The sequence below is a fragment of the Nyctereutes procyonoides genome, unplaced genomic scaffold (assembly GCF_905146905.1).
Source record: "Nyctereutes procyonoides isolate TBG_1078 unplaced genomic scaffold, NYPRO_anot_genome, whole genome shotgun sequence".
NCBI lineage: Eukaryota > Metazoa > Chordata > Mammalia > Carnivora > Canidae > Nyctereutes > Nyctereutes procyonoides.
The window spans coordinates 58,425,873-58,441,856 of NW_026575020.1; the positions used below are offsets into that span (position 1 = coordinate 58,425,873).

Genomic DNA, 15,984 nt, shown 5'->3' on the forward strand with positions numbered 1-15,984 from the left:
AGAAGCAGTCCAGCTCAGCCATCTAAGTAGAGGTGACTGATTTATTCTGACCGTCCTGACTCTTAACGACACCGCTCTCCTCCAGCCGTGCATGGCTTTAATTGTCCATCCAGCAGGGCAGGGAGGAACCGTAAATCTTTCCTCGCGGCTGCTCTGAGCTCAGCGCTGCTTGACCTGCCATTGCCAGCCCCTCCCCTGCATCCCGCTGGAGAAGTCTGCCGGCTTTGAAGGAGAAGAAGGGAGGAAGGGGGAAGGGGAGCAGGAGAAAGAGAACCAGGCTATGGGGTCAGGGAGGGGGAGAGAGGGATGGGCAGGAGGACACATTGGGCCACGTGCTCTGGCTGCTAATGGGGGTGGGGCACTGCAGAGGACTTACTGCTGCGGCCTCGAGGTGCAACGTGCATGGGGTGCAGGGACCGCGCCCTCCGGCCCTCGCTCTCAAGCCGCCCGACTCCAGTAAAGCAGGGCCTGCATCCCTTCGCCTTGCTGGAAAACAGCACAGCTCTGAAAGGAACCCACTGGGGAGGAAATAATATTTCTCTAACCCATCTGCATTGTGTATGCAACCGAGCCCCAGCTGGGGGCACAGGGACCTGCCCATAAGAGACGGGGGCGGGCCACAGGTGCAGAGCCCCAGACGTGGTGCTGGTACAAAAGGCCCAGCCTCAGGCCCCAAAGCACACCTCCTCCCCCTTCCAACAGGCTTAATTTTTCTGTAATGTTGGTGTATATTAATGCATTTCGAGGTAGTGCACATCACAGTTATGATTATTACCTAAAGACTTCCTTTACAGCCCTCATTTCTAGCACTCATTACTTTCTGAAAAATTATCCTCAGGGGCCGAAATTTTCCAAGTCTGGTCTTGTGAGTTTTCTTCTTAGGATCCAAGCAAAACATGTTATTGTGTCCACGATGGGAAGGGGGAGGGGGCTCTTCCTTAGTTGGTCTCCGTGGTGACACAGAGCCAAGAAAGAATAACATGATAACAGGGCGGGGGGGGGATGAAGGGGGCAGAGACCACACGCTACAGTTCCAACACATAAATACAGACACTGTTATCAATGACCTGGTTTCAGTTTTACCCATCTGTTCTGTGCAGACACTTCTACTTTTAAAATGAGATTTCAACCTAGGTGCAGGGAAGCACCCATGCATTTAGCACAAACAAGTCAGGAAAGCAAACACTCATCATTGCAACATCGTCAATGCACATTCAGAGTTGCACACATATCATCCAACTCAAGGGCAAACTTACAGAAAGATCCCAGTCATAGCCAGGAGACACTGAAGAGTCAAAAGAATAAGGATTCTATGTGCATTCCTCTTAATTGTCCTAGGAGAGATCTGCGGTGGGAAAAAAAAATGTACTTGCTGGTAGTCATGCTGGAAAGTTGTCCCAGACACCACAGAAGGGCTTTCGTGGTGAGGGCAAGGGTAACTAGCGGGCTCCCCACCAAACAAAGGTCATCATCCAGCCTCTGACTCCCTGCCCTCGGCCAGGAGGCTGACTTGCAGCACGCTAACACTCGATGTGACGTGGGTTGTCCACGAGCACTGCTTACAATATTACACCACTGAAAATCATAATCTTCACCTTAGATTTCTCCAGCTCTTCCCTTTTCTGCTAAGATTCCAAAACACTTGACTAATGTACCCGTGGATGGCACCCCTATGAGGCAGGCAGCGAGCGCTATCAAGTCCATTATGAGTAGCTCGGGGAGCACAGCGGCGACGTTGGTGAACCACAGTCCCATCACTAGTCTACAAGAAACCTGTGTAAGCAGCCCCTGGAGCCCCGGTTCCACCTCACCTGTCCCTGCAGTGGGGGCCCCAGCTGTGCCTAACAGCACCACTGTGGTCCCTTCAATGAGGAAGAGTCAATATTCCAGAAAGACACACACACTTTATGTTCATTGCTAATGGTTTCCCCAAAACTATGTTTTGGTTTGTCACTCATCTCGGTACTGAAAGCAGAGGTGGGACAGAGAATCTCTCTGGCTGACAGTAAATGCCATGGTGGGATCCACAGGTCCAGAAGAGGCTGGGAAGGGTGGTGGTGGGAGTGGGGTCATGATGCTTCTTCCTTTCAGCACCACCATGGAAAACCCAGCTGGCAATGACCTAGGGCCCTCAACTCTGAGAATCCAAGGCCACTCTTACAAAAGCAAAGAGCCCAGCTGCAGTACCCCCCTAACTGTGGTTTGTGAAATTGTGGCCACCCCCACCCCGGAGAGCAGAAGCATGAGGAGGGAGAGGTGGCCCATTGAGGCAACAACATACCATGAGGAAGCAAGAGCCCTCCACTCTCCCAGTGGCCTGGTCAGAGTGACCCCTGGTCCACAGCCCCATGGACAGGACCTGGCTCACGTCCCTCTGCCTGGCCTGGCTCTGAGAACCTGGGCTGCTGGGCTGCTCCTGGGGACGCCTCCAGCCCACCCAAGTAAGAAATGCTATAGAGAGATGCTCAGCCTCATCTTGGCACCTGGAACCATTTCAAAACCATGTCATCTCCTTGTGGCCACAGAAGACAATGCAGAGTCTGCATCCTTAACTCAGACAAGATGTTCATCCCTCTAGTAGGCGGCTGGACCAGAAAAGGCCACGCTCACTACGGGCTGCTGTGAGCCTACTAAGTGCCAGCTCCTTGCTATGTGCTGCCTCCCCAGCACTCAGCTGAGTAAACGGGTTTGAGAGCTTGCTCCGGCCACAGGGTTGGGAAGTCTGCATTCCCTCCCAAGAACACGCTGCGGTCAGCTACCCCCCACCAAGCCCCAGTGTGGGCAGGCCCTTGCCTCTTCCATGCACTGGGCTGACCAGCAGAGCCACTGCTTCAGTGGGCTCAAGGTCTCCAGAAAGGTAAGAAAGCTACAGCTTTGTTCAGAAGTTGCATAGCATTTCAACATGCATCTAAATGTGCGTCCTGGAGGTGAAGGGTGCTTCTTCTACAATCAGCCCATGGGAGGAACGCCAGGAATGGGCCATCTCAGGGAATCCCTGTTAACAAGGGGACTAACTAACCAAGGGTTCAGACTAAACCTCCAGGGACAGGCCAGGCTGTAAGGATGAATCAGCACGTGCTGCTGGAGTCTGGCAGGAACCACAACACAACCCATTCTGATTTTCCTTCCTCTCCTCCGGTCCGAGGTAATGGGACACAGGAAAACCTGGTGTGTGTGGCCATCTCGCGCAAACTACTAGGAAATCATCTTCACACCTCCCGCTGAAAACAAGAGCTACGCAGCCCTTCTTGCCACTGCCAACAGCAAAGAAAAAAATATGGGGTTGGGAAGAAGTCACCAGCGGGAGCAGTGCTGAAGGTGCCCGGCTGCTCCTACATAAGACCCAGGAGCGGCGCCCTATACCCGACTCTCAGAAGAAAAGTTCCAGAAGATCTAGGAGTTATTTCCTGTTTAATCCAGTAGAGAAACTTCTCATTTATACTCAGTAGGGATTTTAAACTACTAGTTCAGCGAGAGATTATTTCCAAATGTACCTGGGTGTGTGCTCGTTCCTCTTTACCTCCCCAGAGATATCCATGCACTTTTTAATAGAACTAAACTTGATGTTCCTTGGCCTTCACAGAGGTTCCCCTTTCTGCACACAGAGGCTTCAGTGCTGAGAACGGTGTGCTTCTCTGTGCTCTCATTATCCTGGCCTACAAGAAAGCTCTCCTGAGACATGATACCCAGCCCAGGAATCACCAGTCACCTGGGGCCCGGATCGTCATCCCTCGGTCTCATTTGCTGTCACAGACAAGGAGACATCAGTGAGCAGGGCTGCAGTGTTCCAGATATTCAAAGGGAGACCTCTGAATGTGCCCTAGGCTTGTGCACTACGCTGCCCACACAACTGTAATGGCCTGCCCTGCAAGAAGGGATTTTTTTGGAGGGGACTGTGTTACTTTTAGCTTATTTGTTTCAGTAGAAGGACAATTTTGAAGTGAAACTAAGATGTCTCAGAGAAATCAAGGCACACAGATTCTCCTGTTAGGCAGAGAAGATAGAAGTTATGATCTTGTCTGCCTGCACCCCGCCCCCCCACCGCCAAAAGGAACCTGATGTAACTGTGCAGAGTCTGGCTGCTAGCAGGTGCCTGCCCCAGCAGTTCCCTCACCTGCAAGTGGGACTCTTTTCTAAAAGGGCTGAAGTAGACATACCTGAGCACCTGCCTCTCCTCCTGGTTGCTAATCGCTGTCCAGCGCTATGCTGGACCAGAAGAGCTAGCCACTCCCTGCAGCGCTCAGCAGACACCTGGCGGACACCTGCACACACAAGCACTGATGACCGCGACAGGATCTCAGAAGGAGCCTGGCATGGCCAGGTACAGCAGTGGCTTCACCCATGCCCCCTGTTTTTGTAGAACCTTGGGAGGAAGATCTCAGTAGAGCCACTAACCAACACAGTAAGTGGATGATGTTCTGCTAAAAACACATATATCCTCCCCCTCCCTTTTTTTCCTGCTGAGACTATGCTCTGGCTTTAGACACTAAACCTTAAAATATATATATATTTTTAAAGATTTTATTTATTTATTCATGATAGACATAGAGAGAGACAGAGAGAGAGAGAGAGAGAGAGAGGCAGAGACACAGGCAGAGGGAGAAGCAGGCTTCATGCCGGGAGCCCGACACGGGACTCGGAACTCCAGGATCATGCTCTGGGCCAAAGGCAGGCGCTAGACCGCTAAGCCACCAAGGGGTCCCCTACATTTTCTTTTTCAACAAGAACTGCTTTGCTCTTGATCCTCAGAGAACACCACAGACTCTAAAGACCCCACCTCCCCAACATGAAATTGATGCTAACAAGTTACAACCCACCTCCCAGGTGAAATCAGCAGGAACCAGCCCTGAGCTACACAGGAAGAGTGGATACTAGATCCAGAGGAAGGTGTCCCTATCGCACAGTCGAGCACATCTTTAAGCCTCTAATTTAAAATAAAATTGAGTCTTTCCTAGGCCTGGCTGGCCATCCCTCGTGGTGGCCTGTCTTGCTCCTGAAGAGGAGCATTGGGATCTGCTCCACCTAAACTGGCAACACTTTCCAAAAGGCCATTTGTATACTGTGTACTGTGAGCTTCCCTCCTCCCCCCCCTTATTAAAGGAAACACTTTCAAATAAAGTAACAGATTGTATGCTCTTTATTATCTCAACTCACCTTCTAAGGCATGATTTGGTGGCAGCTCAAGTGTTGGAGAAACTGCCATAGCAAATTAATCTACTTAGTGCACTGCACTTTAAAATGTATATTTTATAAACTAAATCAGTTCTTGTTGTGAGGTATTTAAGCAAGGACACTCATCCTCTGTCTGCAGATCCCCCACAAAGAACAGACCCTACCTACTGTGTACTCAATTATTACCACTATCCAACTGTTCATTGAAAGCTGTCCTCAACTCTCCTAGCTAATGCAAGCAGAAAGTCACATATGAAGTGCCCGCATCCCTCAGAAGGTACAAGAGGAAAAACAGACGTGAAGGGAGGCAGACAGACAGACACAGCCGTGGGGGAGATGCAACCATAACATTATAAATAAAAGAAGTCGCAATGGTTCAGAGAGAAACCTACTTCAGAGAGGCTGCAGAAAATAAGATGTTTCGGTTGCCTGAATGTTTCATGAACCTGTGAAAATAACGTGCTGCTTTATAAAAGAAATTGGGGAGACATTGCAGCTCATCGAAAAGATGTAGGTGCAAATGGGATGTGTTCATCAAGCTGGTCTGTTCTGCGGCAGGAAAGGCCTGTGGCAGGTGGGGATTTGGGGAAAGGCAGGTGCCCGATGAGGAGCATCTCTGTTCAAGGGGGGAAAGTTTCAAGATGGTTTTTTTTCCCCTTCACTTGTTTAAAAATAAAAAATTTCTCACCAAATGTCAGCTGTGTGTCAGGTTCCATTTGTCTTTATAACAGAGTATCAAGAAGGAGTGTGGAAATAAGCACAGAGAGACAACTGACCACAGACTGCAGGTGCATGAACAGCCGGGCTGGAGGAAGGGCTGTAATCCCTGGGAAATAACATTCCAGGGTGGAGTTTGGCTCCCACGTCTCCCTCCTGCGTGGTTCCTCTAGGCCCCATATACAGCCCCCCTCACCCCACCACCCTGACGCATCTGGGTGGGATAGGAGGAGCTCCCTTCACTGCTGATTCCACAAGCATACACTGAATAGCATGCATGTGCAGGAGGAGGTGGGCATAAATCAGCCAGGATCCTTGCCCATAAGAGCAAGGTGCCTCCAACCTGTACACGTCAAAGAATGAAGGAGCCTCAGGTCATGGTTGAAGGGGGCTCTGGGAAGAAGTCTGCTGAGTGGAACAGGCCTGAGCTATGTACCAGGCTGGCAGGATCCACAACTAGGGCTAGCACATATTCTGGCCGCTGCCACGTCTCACGTATCCCCAGATATCAAAGAGCTCCATAATTTCTCTCCATTTCTCCCACAAGCCGTTGGCAAGGCTCAAAGTTAAATAAGTGGCAGGAACACCACAGAAGGCCCACTCTGGAATGGCACCCAGGAGTCCTCCTACCTGCTTCCTTCCTAAATCTGCCTCTTCACTGGCCCTGGGCTCCCCTTGCTCTGCATGCACCTCAGCAGCCCTCCCCTTCCCCTAGCAGGGTGAGGGCGAGCGCCTGCAGCGCCCCCAGCGGCCCCAGTACAATGTCGGAGGCGGGAGGGCGGAGCGCGGGCAGCGGGCCCCTGGCCCTGTCCTTGGTGCTGCTCCGGGCTGCCCGCCCAAGGAGCCCTAGGTGGCAGGGGGCCGCCCAGGCCGCCACCTTCCCTCCAGCCTGGCCTCTGGCCTTGCCAAAGGGCAGTGAGCACACCCAGCTCTGCTGCTGCTCCTGTTTGAGGGCACTGGGCAAGGGGCATTCAGAATGAGCCAGAGGCCAGGCTGGGGGGGGGAAGGGGAGGGGGCTTCCGAGATTCCCAGCTTCTCCCAGCATCCTAAGACAACATAAGGCCCAGGGAGGTGGACAGAGGTCTCTCTAGGCCCCAGATCCCTGGAGGGTGGGTCAGATAAATCGTTCAAGTCCTCTTTTCAAGGGGGAAGAAATCGCTGTTGGAAATGGGCAACTCATGTCAGCAAACCCCAGCGGCTCCAACGCAAACAGCCTATAGGCCACTGGCCAGCCGTCCCCCTTACACACCGCTGCTTCACCAGGCCCAGACTGGCTGGCCTGAGTGTGCCCCTGTCACTCTGCCTCTGCTCCCAAAATCCCCAGGGTTTCCCACCTCACCCACATTGTTACTACCCTCCCTGAAACTCCTGGCAGGGGAATGAGGGGTTAAGTGTCGCTTCCAGGAGTGTGCGGTGGTGAGCCTGTGCCCACGCAGAGAGGCCTCCAGTCCCCAGGGAGGGATGAGGGTGGCAGCCTCGAGGTCCTCCTCGTTCACCAGTGGAGGCGGGAAGGGAGGGGGTGGGTGTGCATGGCTGGTGCTTAGAAGGCGCCCTCCCCTGACCCTGCCCCAGGCCCCCACTGGAGGAGTGGCCCCCCTACATTACATGCACCCCACTTTCATCAGGGGGTGCTTTTGCTGCAACTTTTCTCTCTCCCTTCACAATTTTTGCTCACCTGGAGGGTCTGGTTTTAATTAGTGTAATATCCCCATTAACAACGCAGCCTAATTAAGACATCCGCCCAAATCCACTATGCACAATTAACAAGCAGGTTCTGTGGCGATGTTTATACTTTTCCTTATTTTTTATTTATTTATGTATGTATTTATCTTTTTCAGACCCGTAAAACCAAAGCTGTCTTCTGACTGAAAGACCTCATGATGGGCGACCTGACTCCATTAGCCTGGAACCTGCTAGGTGCTAAGTGCCCGGGGCACCTGGGGATGCACCCAGGGCGTTCCTGAGCAGAGAGGGTATTTCAGAAGGAACTTAGTGACCCTGCGTGTGCAGAACCCTGACTTCACTTCACCTCTAGCTCGGGGTAGGGGTTCGCCTGGGAGATGGATCCTCCGTCCCTGTCCTTCACCTCCACCACCGGGTGTTCGCAGGCAGGAAGAGCGGCGCCCCAGGAGTCCTTTTTTAAAGTGACCACTAAAAAATAAACCCAGTCCCTTGGAAAAGCTGGAAAGCTCTCACGGAGGAGTTTCCCTCACCCAGCAGGACCCCGTGCCCTCTGGCGGGAGGGAGCTCCAGACTCCCAGGAACACCGCCACCCCCACCCCCACCCCCAGGAGACTGTGGATCCGGGGGCTGCGCTGGGGCGCACAGGGTCGGTCCTCAGCAGGCGCCGCTCCCTCGATCTCACGCGGACAGGATGAGGGTCCCGCGGGGAGGCTCGGCGCCCGGAGGAGGAGGGGACCTCAGGCCCTGTGCCTGCCGGGGCACCGCGGAGGCAGCCGCCCGAAGGGACGAGCGCCACCGCCTCCCGGGGCCGCTGGGGCAGAAAGTTTGGGCCAGGGTTGCGCCCGCCGCGCGGCTCCAGCTTCCCCAGCGGGCCGTGCTGGCCCCTGGGGCGGCCACAGCGGGGAGCAGCAGACCCGGCTCAGGCTGGAGACTCCGCTGGGAGCGCCCCCAGCCGCCCCCCGGAGGGCCCCGCGCCGCTAGCCACCCCCACCGCCGGCGCCTACCCTCGCGCACGGCGGCGCAGCGCGCGGCCCGGGGCTCTTCGGGGAGCCGTGGGAGCCCCTTCCTCCCTTCCGCCCACAACTCCTCTGCGTCCTCCACTCCTCGCGGGAGCCTCCCCGGGGCCTCGGGCAGGGCTCCCCGGGCCTGGGTGCGGGGACAGAAGGTAGCGCACCCCGCGGGGTCCCAGCCCCGCTCCCACTCGCGGGCTCCGGCCGCCTCCCCGGATGCGCCCCGCCGGGCCGGGATCTCCGTGCGCCTCGGCCTCCCCCCGCTGGGGAGTTCCCCGCGCCGGGCATTGTGCCGCCGCCGCCGCCGCCACGGCCGCCACCGCCACCGCCACCGCCGCACGGCGCGCGGGACTCCCCTGCGTCTCCATGGAGCCCGACCCCGGGGCCTTCCCATTCACAAAACCGTCCCTCCGGCCTCCGGCTGGGCCACGTGCCCCGACCCCAGCCCGGGAGGGACCTGGGAGGGACCCGGGAACCCAGACCCGGTGCATGCGGACACCCCCTGACCCCGAGGGCGCCCCCCTCCCCGCGCGCCCGGGATGGTCTCGTGCGCCCCTCCCCGGCCGCGCCCCCCCCAGCCCGGGGAACGCGGAGGTGATGACCCGCAGGGCGCGCGGCGGCGAGGTCGGGCTACTCACGGGCTCAGCGCTCCCCGCGGCAGGTGACGGGGGCCCGGCGGCCATGCCCCGGCTGCATCCCGGCCCCGAGCGGGCAGCGGAGCGGGCGGCGAGGGGCGCGGGGCCGGGCTCGGCGGCGGCGGCCGCGTGTCCTCCGAGCGGGCGGGCGCTGGAGCGGGCCGGGCCGGGCCGGGGCGGGCGGCTGTCCGAGGAGGCTCCCGGCTCCGGAGCTGCCCCGCGGCTCGGCGCTCCGCGCTCGCTCCTGCTCGCCGCCGCCTCCTCTCCGTCTGCTCCCCTCCCTCCCGCCCTCCTTCTCCCTCTCTCCTCCCCCTTTCGCTCTCTCCCTCTCCCGGTTCCTCCGGCTCGCTCGGCTGGAGCGAGGAGACAGCGGGAGCACGCGGCGGCGGCGGCGGCGGCGGCGGCGGCGGCTCGGGCGGAGCGCGCAGCGCGGCGAGGGGGGGCTCGGGCGGAGCGGGCCGGGGACGGCGGCGGGCGGGGCGGGGGGGGGGGGCGCACCCTGGCGGCTGCAGCGCCGGCTGGCGGAGCCCCGGCGGGGGAGGAGTGGGCGAAGCGCAGGGGTCCCCAGGGCCCGGAGCTGCCCGGTCCCCGCGAGCGCCGCCCTCCAGCCCTGGCCCCGCCTCTCCTCCCTCCCTCCCTCCCTCCCTCCCGCCTGCCCGCGGGGCGATCTTGGGCCCGCAGCTCCTGGGAGGACCCCTGCCCTCCCACCTCCCCAGCTCTGGCCCTCAGGCACAGCAGGAGTGAATGCCCCCCTACACTCCTCTTCCACTTGGTCTACAGTCCCCCCACTCCCTTACCTAGGCCTGAAATTCAGTGCCTTGCCTTCCTCCAGATGGAGAGTGAAGGGGCCACACAGGGTCACTGCTGGGGCGGTTCTCCAGATTGGCGAAGGTAACCTATGTAAACATCCCTGCCCTGGCCTAGACATGGGGCTGTCACTGTGGGAGGTAGCCTAGGATTTGCCTCAAATCAGGAGAGCAGGTTGTCCCTGTTCTTACTCCATCCTCCCCCAACCTGGGGGAAGAGGCCCTGGTTTAGGGGCTGGGAGGAGAGAAGGAAAGCCAAAGGTAAGGGTGGGTGGAGGGGACCCTGTGGGCTGGCGTGATGAGACCCACAGAGGGCAGGAATGTCAGCACCAAAGGCAGGAGGACCTGGACTGTCCCAAGCAGAACCACAGGATCAGGCAGACCTTACTTCTGTTTCTAAGCAAAACACAGATGCTGTGCCCAGAACACCACAGGGGAGGAGGGGTGAGCTGTAACCTCAAAGACGTTCTCAATCTAAAAACAAACGAAAAACCATCCCAGGTTGCTTTTTACTTCTGGATGATGCTTCTGGAACCCTAGGATTCCTCTCTGTACCTGACTGTCCTGCTTTTCTGCGTGAGGCAAAAAGCATGTCATGGAATCTGGGGTTTGTCAGGGGCCTAGAAGACTCAGAGGCAGCGGAGGGAGGCATGCGGGCTCTGCGTTCCTGCATGCCTGGGGCTCCGTGCTGCCGGCTGCCTTCCCTGCAGGGTGAGAATAGACAGTGTCCAAGACAAGTGGCTACTGTCCACTTACGAGCTTAATGCTTTTAATTTCTGGCCCTCCAGCCTGTCTGGATCATTGATCTGTCTTGGCCAGGGGGAATCGTGCTATACAATTTCGAGTAAGCTGCTCGGCCTACAGCTAAACACCGGATAAATGCCTTGTCTACCAGCAAGGCAGCTGCTTGGATGATTGAACTTTCCCCAGCCCCCATATTTAAAATGGCACATCCCTGCTCAGAAGACCTAATTGGCTTTCTCTGTCCTCTGCTGTCAGATGGTCCAGGCTTCTGTGGCCTCCAACTCGCGGGTGGGCCCACCGGTGGGCCCACCCACTACCCATCACCCAACTGTCTCCCTACAGGCAGGCCTCTTCCTTCACAGGCAAGTAATAGCTCCTTATAGGTCACTCTTCTAGACCATTCCAGAAAAGCTCTCTGAAGACAGCACCAAATCCCGTTCCCAAGCTCCATCAGACCCAGCTGGCACTCAGCACCACAGACCCATGGTGCTCCTGTGTGGGTGGGCTGAAGTTGGCAGCTGTGGCAGCTTGAGCCACAGGACCTGCACAATGGGATCCCCCCTTGGAGACAGGCCCCAGCAAGGCTGGCCTCAGGGCAAGCCCTAGGGAATGTGCGCTTCCAGCTGCAGCTGCTGTCCACTAGGGATCTGGCCAGAAAAGGGCACAGGACCAACCTGTACGTCCTCATACCAGGAACACCCAGAAGGTTGTCCATCTTGGGATAACATAAAAGAAGATTTTATAAACCTCTGACTTGGAAACTTTGTTGGTTTTCATGTTTTCTTGTTTGTTTAAGTGAGAACAGGGAGGAGAAGCTGAGAATGGTACTTTGCACTGATAATTAGGGACAAAACAAGAGGAGATTTACCTCAGAGACATTTTAGTCAAGGGCACACAACTAATTTTGTTCCCTCTAAAACCCCACTAAAACTACCAAAAGAGATTTTATAAAGATATAAACACCAAAGAGCTGGAGAACAGGAGGAAAGACAAGAAAAATGATAGAGCAGCAGTGTCTGGCCTGGCCATGCTGACTCCTAACCCCACAGCAGAGGGAAGCTGAGAAACCACCTCCAAGGCTCCGACCAGTGAGGCCAGGGACCCGTGGAGATAGGGAAGGCAGCTCAGAGCAGCAGGATCTTTTTGAGAAGCCCACAGACCCTTGCTGGCTACCTGCTCCAGACCCCTAGATGGCCAGCCACCCTGGAGGGGGTGTTCCCTGGGGAGAATGAAGCAGGGGCTCTGTGGCTGGAGGGACTTCATGCACGGGTGGCAGAGAGGTATGTTGCCCCCCCCAAAGGCTGAGAGCCCCCATCAGCCCCCAGAGGACCATGCCCTTCAGGCAAAGCCCAAGAGAGTCCCTCTCTCCTCCTGCACGTAAGACATAACCTGGCTATTTCCCAGCAGAGTGTGGACCAATCTCCCTCCAGGGAAGCCCCAGTGGGCAAGCCCACCCAGTCCTCAGAGCCTCCAGTCAGCTCTGCAGGCCACTCCCCAAAATGTGAGTAGACATCCCAAAATTTCCAGACATCTGAGGAAAGCGTTTCAGAGGAGAGCCACCAAACTACCCAGGGCGGTGGTGGCTGGGGGGGGGGGGGGAGAACAACTTTGAGGAAACGAAGACGAGAGGGTATCATCAACAGCCCCTTTCAATGTCTCAAAAGGCAGCAGAGAAGATACTGCATCTACGCATCAAGAACAGGATGCTCTTTGAAAGAAGACACTGAGAGAACCAAAACAGGCAAATTGCCCTAGAAATGAGTTTCCTGGTTCTCAGCACAATGGATGGAAACTGACCCACATCAAAGTATACTGTCACACCAAACACTGAGGCCAAAAAAAGTTCCCACAAGTTTCCAGGTCCCATAAAAAAGAGCCCAAATGAGAATGGGCATTAGCCATCTCTAGAGCAACAATGAGAGCTAAGAGATAAGGAAGTGGTGCCTTTAAAGTGCCAAAGGAAAATCTTTCCTGGCCTAGAATCCCTAACTTAGCCAAATTAACAATCAGCTGTGAGATTAAAACTAAAATAAAATAAAAACCTTTCCATATGCAAGGTTTCAAAAACCTTCATTTCCTATGCACCGCTTCTCAGGAAGCCACTAGAGGATGTGCTCCAACAAAACAAGGGAGTAAATCGTGAAAACATATGACAAGGGATGCATGAAATAGTGCATCCAGTAAGAGGAGGGAGAAGAGGGGAGTCCACAGGATAGGAGAGAAGGCAGACCGTGTAGGGGAAGCCATCAATTAGAGCAGGGTGGTGACACATCCAACTGTCTAGTACACAGACATGTTGAGGGCCGTCATCACCAAAACACCTCTGGCAGCCTAGTGACAAATTAACACCAGACAAACCTGGCCCATGTTGTAATCTGTACCTTCCTGGCCTGCGTGGGCCAGGTCCCGATGGAGTGCCTGCTTTCTTCTCCATGCACTGCCACCTGTATAAGCTGAAGACACTCATTTCCCCCCTCAGACAACACATGTCCTCTTAGGAACAGGAGGGCGGCCCAGCCACCTGCCAGACATCCCTCTGTTAACACAGGAAGCTCTTGTGGCCTCGCCAAGAGCCTCCCAGACCAGATGCCGTGGTCCACTGCGGGTCAGTGGGTTCACTGACCCCCTAAAAGGGGCTCTTATAAGCTCAGACTGTGGCCCCAAAACTATTTACCTTGTCTTCCTTCTCCTAGACCCTCCATCCGAGATGAGCAGCCTGAAAAACCACAGCAGAAAGGCACCGTGGCTAGGTCTTTATGGTGAGCACCTTGCACTAAGGAGGTGCTCACACAACAGCGAAATGTGGGAGAAAAGACAGAAGGGGACTTTCTGCGTGCCCGTCCTCCATGATCCTGTTAGGTCCACAGATGACCAGCAGGTGTACCGGTGGGAAGTGCATTTTACATGGTTACCGGGCCTCCTTGTTTGGTCTCTCAATCCCTCAATCCAACAGAGTAAATTCTAAGGCTACTTAATGCAGTCCTAACTTCCTTGTTAAGATGACTCTTCCTCCCTCCTCCTCCTCACACCAATATTACATCACATGTTAACACACAGGCATGTCCATGTCCTACCCCTGCCCTGTCCTGCTGGCCACTGCTGGCTACCGCGAGTTTCCCTTTCAGGCCGCAGTCTGAGCACACCATAGGTCACTGGACAGGTGCCTGCCTGTGTTCATGACTTCCCTGTAAGGACAGCCCCACAGGGAAACCACCCACTGACGTTGGTGCGTGCGGAGCAGACGTGCGGAAGCATATACTCTGTAGGGCTCCAGGGGCTTGTGTCTCTCAGACCCCATGAAACCCAGATCACGATGAAACCTGGCGGTCAGAGGCTCCAACCCACTGACTTACCCAGTGAAACCACAGAGGCCCGCGCCGGCCCAGCCCTCACCTCCGGTCACAGCTGGCGCAGAGACCCTCCTCCCTGCACTGCCTCAGCACCAGCTGGCCAGCTGGGTGGGCTGCCCGACTACACACCCGAGCCACCATGTGTCCCCCCTTACTCCTGGCAGATGACCACACCATGGGTTTCCACTAGGAAGGGAGAACTCAGACTTCCTCCCCATTCCCCTTTCCCTCCAAATGCCCTCCTGCTTCCTCTGTCCAGCCATGTCGGGCCTCCCCAACTCCGATCCCTCCTGCCCTGGGGGCCCTGGCCCACAGCCTGAAAGCGGGTGGGGGTCTCACCCTTGCTGTGAGAGCCGCTTGCAGACACTGCTCTCTCCCCAAGGACCCTTATCGCTGACACTTCCCATCTGCCCCCAACACCCCACAGAATGGCCCTCCTGGGGTCTCCAGGGATGGAGTCACCAAACTAGCCTGCACTCCACCCTCGGTGCACTTGATCATTTAAGGTAGGTGGCCCTGCTATCCACTCCCTTTCTGGAAACTTCTTCCTGATTCTGCGTGACAGCCTGGTCTTCCACTCGTCCTTCCTCCTTCCCATTTGCTTCCCTCACTTCCTCCCAAATGCCAGCTTTCCCTGAGACTCAATCTCCAGTTTACATTATTTTCCTCCACCATCTTACCCCTTCGCTGGCTTCCTGTCCCAGACGTCATCATGGCATTTCCGAATGGAAGTGGCTCAGAGGTCATTCTGAACAGTCCCCTCCTATTACAGCTGAGGAAACTGAGGCTCAGAGTGCCTGAACAGCAGCCCTAGACCCTGACCCCAGGTCTGAGTCTGCAAGCAGGACCACCCCCGCCATGCCGCCTCCTACTTCACATGCAGGGGAGCAGACAGGTGCATCTGCAATGTCACACACACACACTTCCAGACTTGATATTTTATTTAAGAGTGTGCAGCTCTATATCAGTACCCACTTGCTTTCAGTTCTGACATTTATCTTCTCGAGAGGAGGGTGAACCCCTTGCAAATCATCCATGTCTCCTCCCACGTGGACGGGAAATGTCAGGGGGAGATCCAGGCAGCTCAGGGTCCCATGTCCACATCGCACACTCTTCTCTCTTCGCTTTGCTTGATAACGCGGCTGCTTCTGGAGAACCGGGATGGCATGGGGAACGTGGGAGGGGTGCAGGCAGAGGGTCCCCAGGTGCCACACAACTTTCACAACCAGGGCGACGGCCAGAGACAGATGCTGAGGCCCCTTCGAGGACCGGTGGGCTCCTCCCCATCTTCCTGGACCTACTTGTTTCGAGTGGGACCCATGCCATATCTTTGAGCTCAGCCTACGACTGCACAATAATACCCACCCAGAAAACAAATTAAAAATAGGAAAAATCCATCCAAGTCGTGTGTCTGCTGAGGCAGAGTGCTGTCAGATTGCTAGGCAACCCCAGGCAATCCTGTGGGAAGAAGGTCTGTGCTAAGCTTGTTCTACAGAAGTAGCACTCTTGTCCCTTTTGTGTGGATGTGCTCAGCCGAATCTGAGCAGACGTGAGTGGAGGGAAGGCGCATCCGCCTGGACAGACAGATTCTCCAGAGGACAGAGAAGACACCGTGGTGTCCACGGGATGACAGACATCTGGATACACACTGGAAAATCAATCTGATTACTCCGGGTTTCCCAAGAGCCAGGTGTGTAGCACTGTGAAGGCAAAACACCTGAATTTTAACTGATTTTGCCCCCCATGCTCCTCACCCCCTTCGGCGCAAGGTGAGTGCAAGCAAGTTCAGGAGGCTGGAGACAGGAGGAGAGATGAGAGATGGATGCGTGGCCAGAGGCCAGCTGGAGAAAGGGAAACAGTGGGGCAC

General features: G+C 55.9%; 1 protein-coding gene across 2 annotated transcripts in view; it reads right to left on the reverse strand.

Annotated features, from left to right (window-relative positions):
* The window catches only part of RBFOX3 (RNA binding fox-1 homolog 3), a 405,543-nt gene extending 396,197 nt beyond the window's left edge, over positions 1 to 9,346 (reverse strand). For both annotated transcript variants that reach the window (XM_055320027.1, XM_055320031.1), the window contains exon 1: positions 9,221 to 9,346. The gene's annotated coding sequence lies outside the window, so the exon portion shown is untranslated. The remainder of the gene's footprint in view (positions 1 to 9,220) is intronic.
* Between the last annotated feature and the right edge of the window lie 6,638 nt (positions 9,347 to 15,984).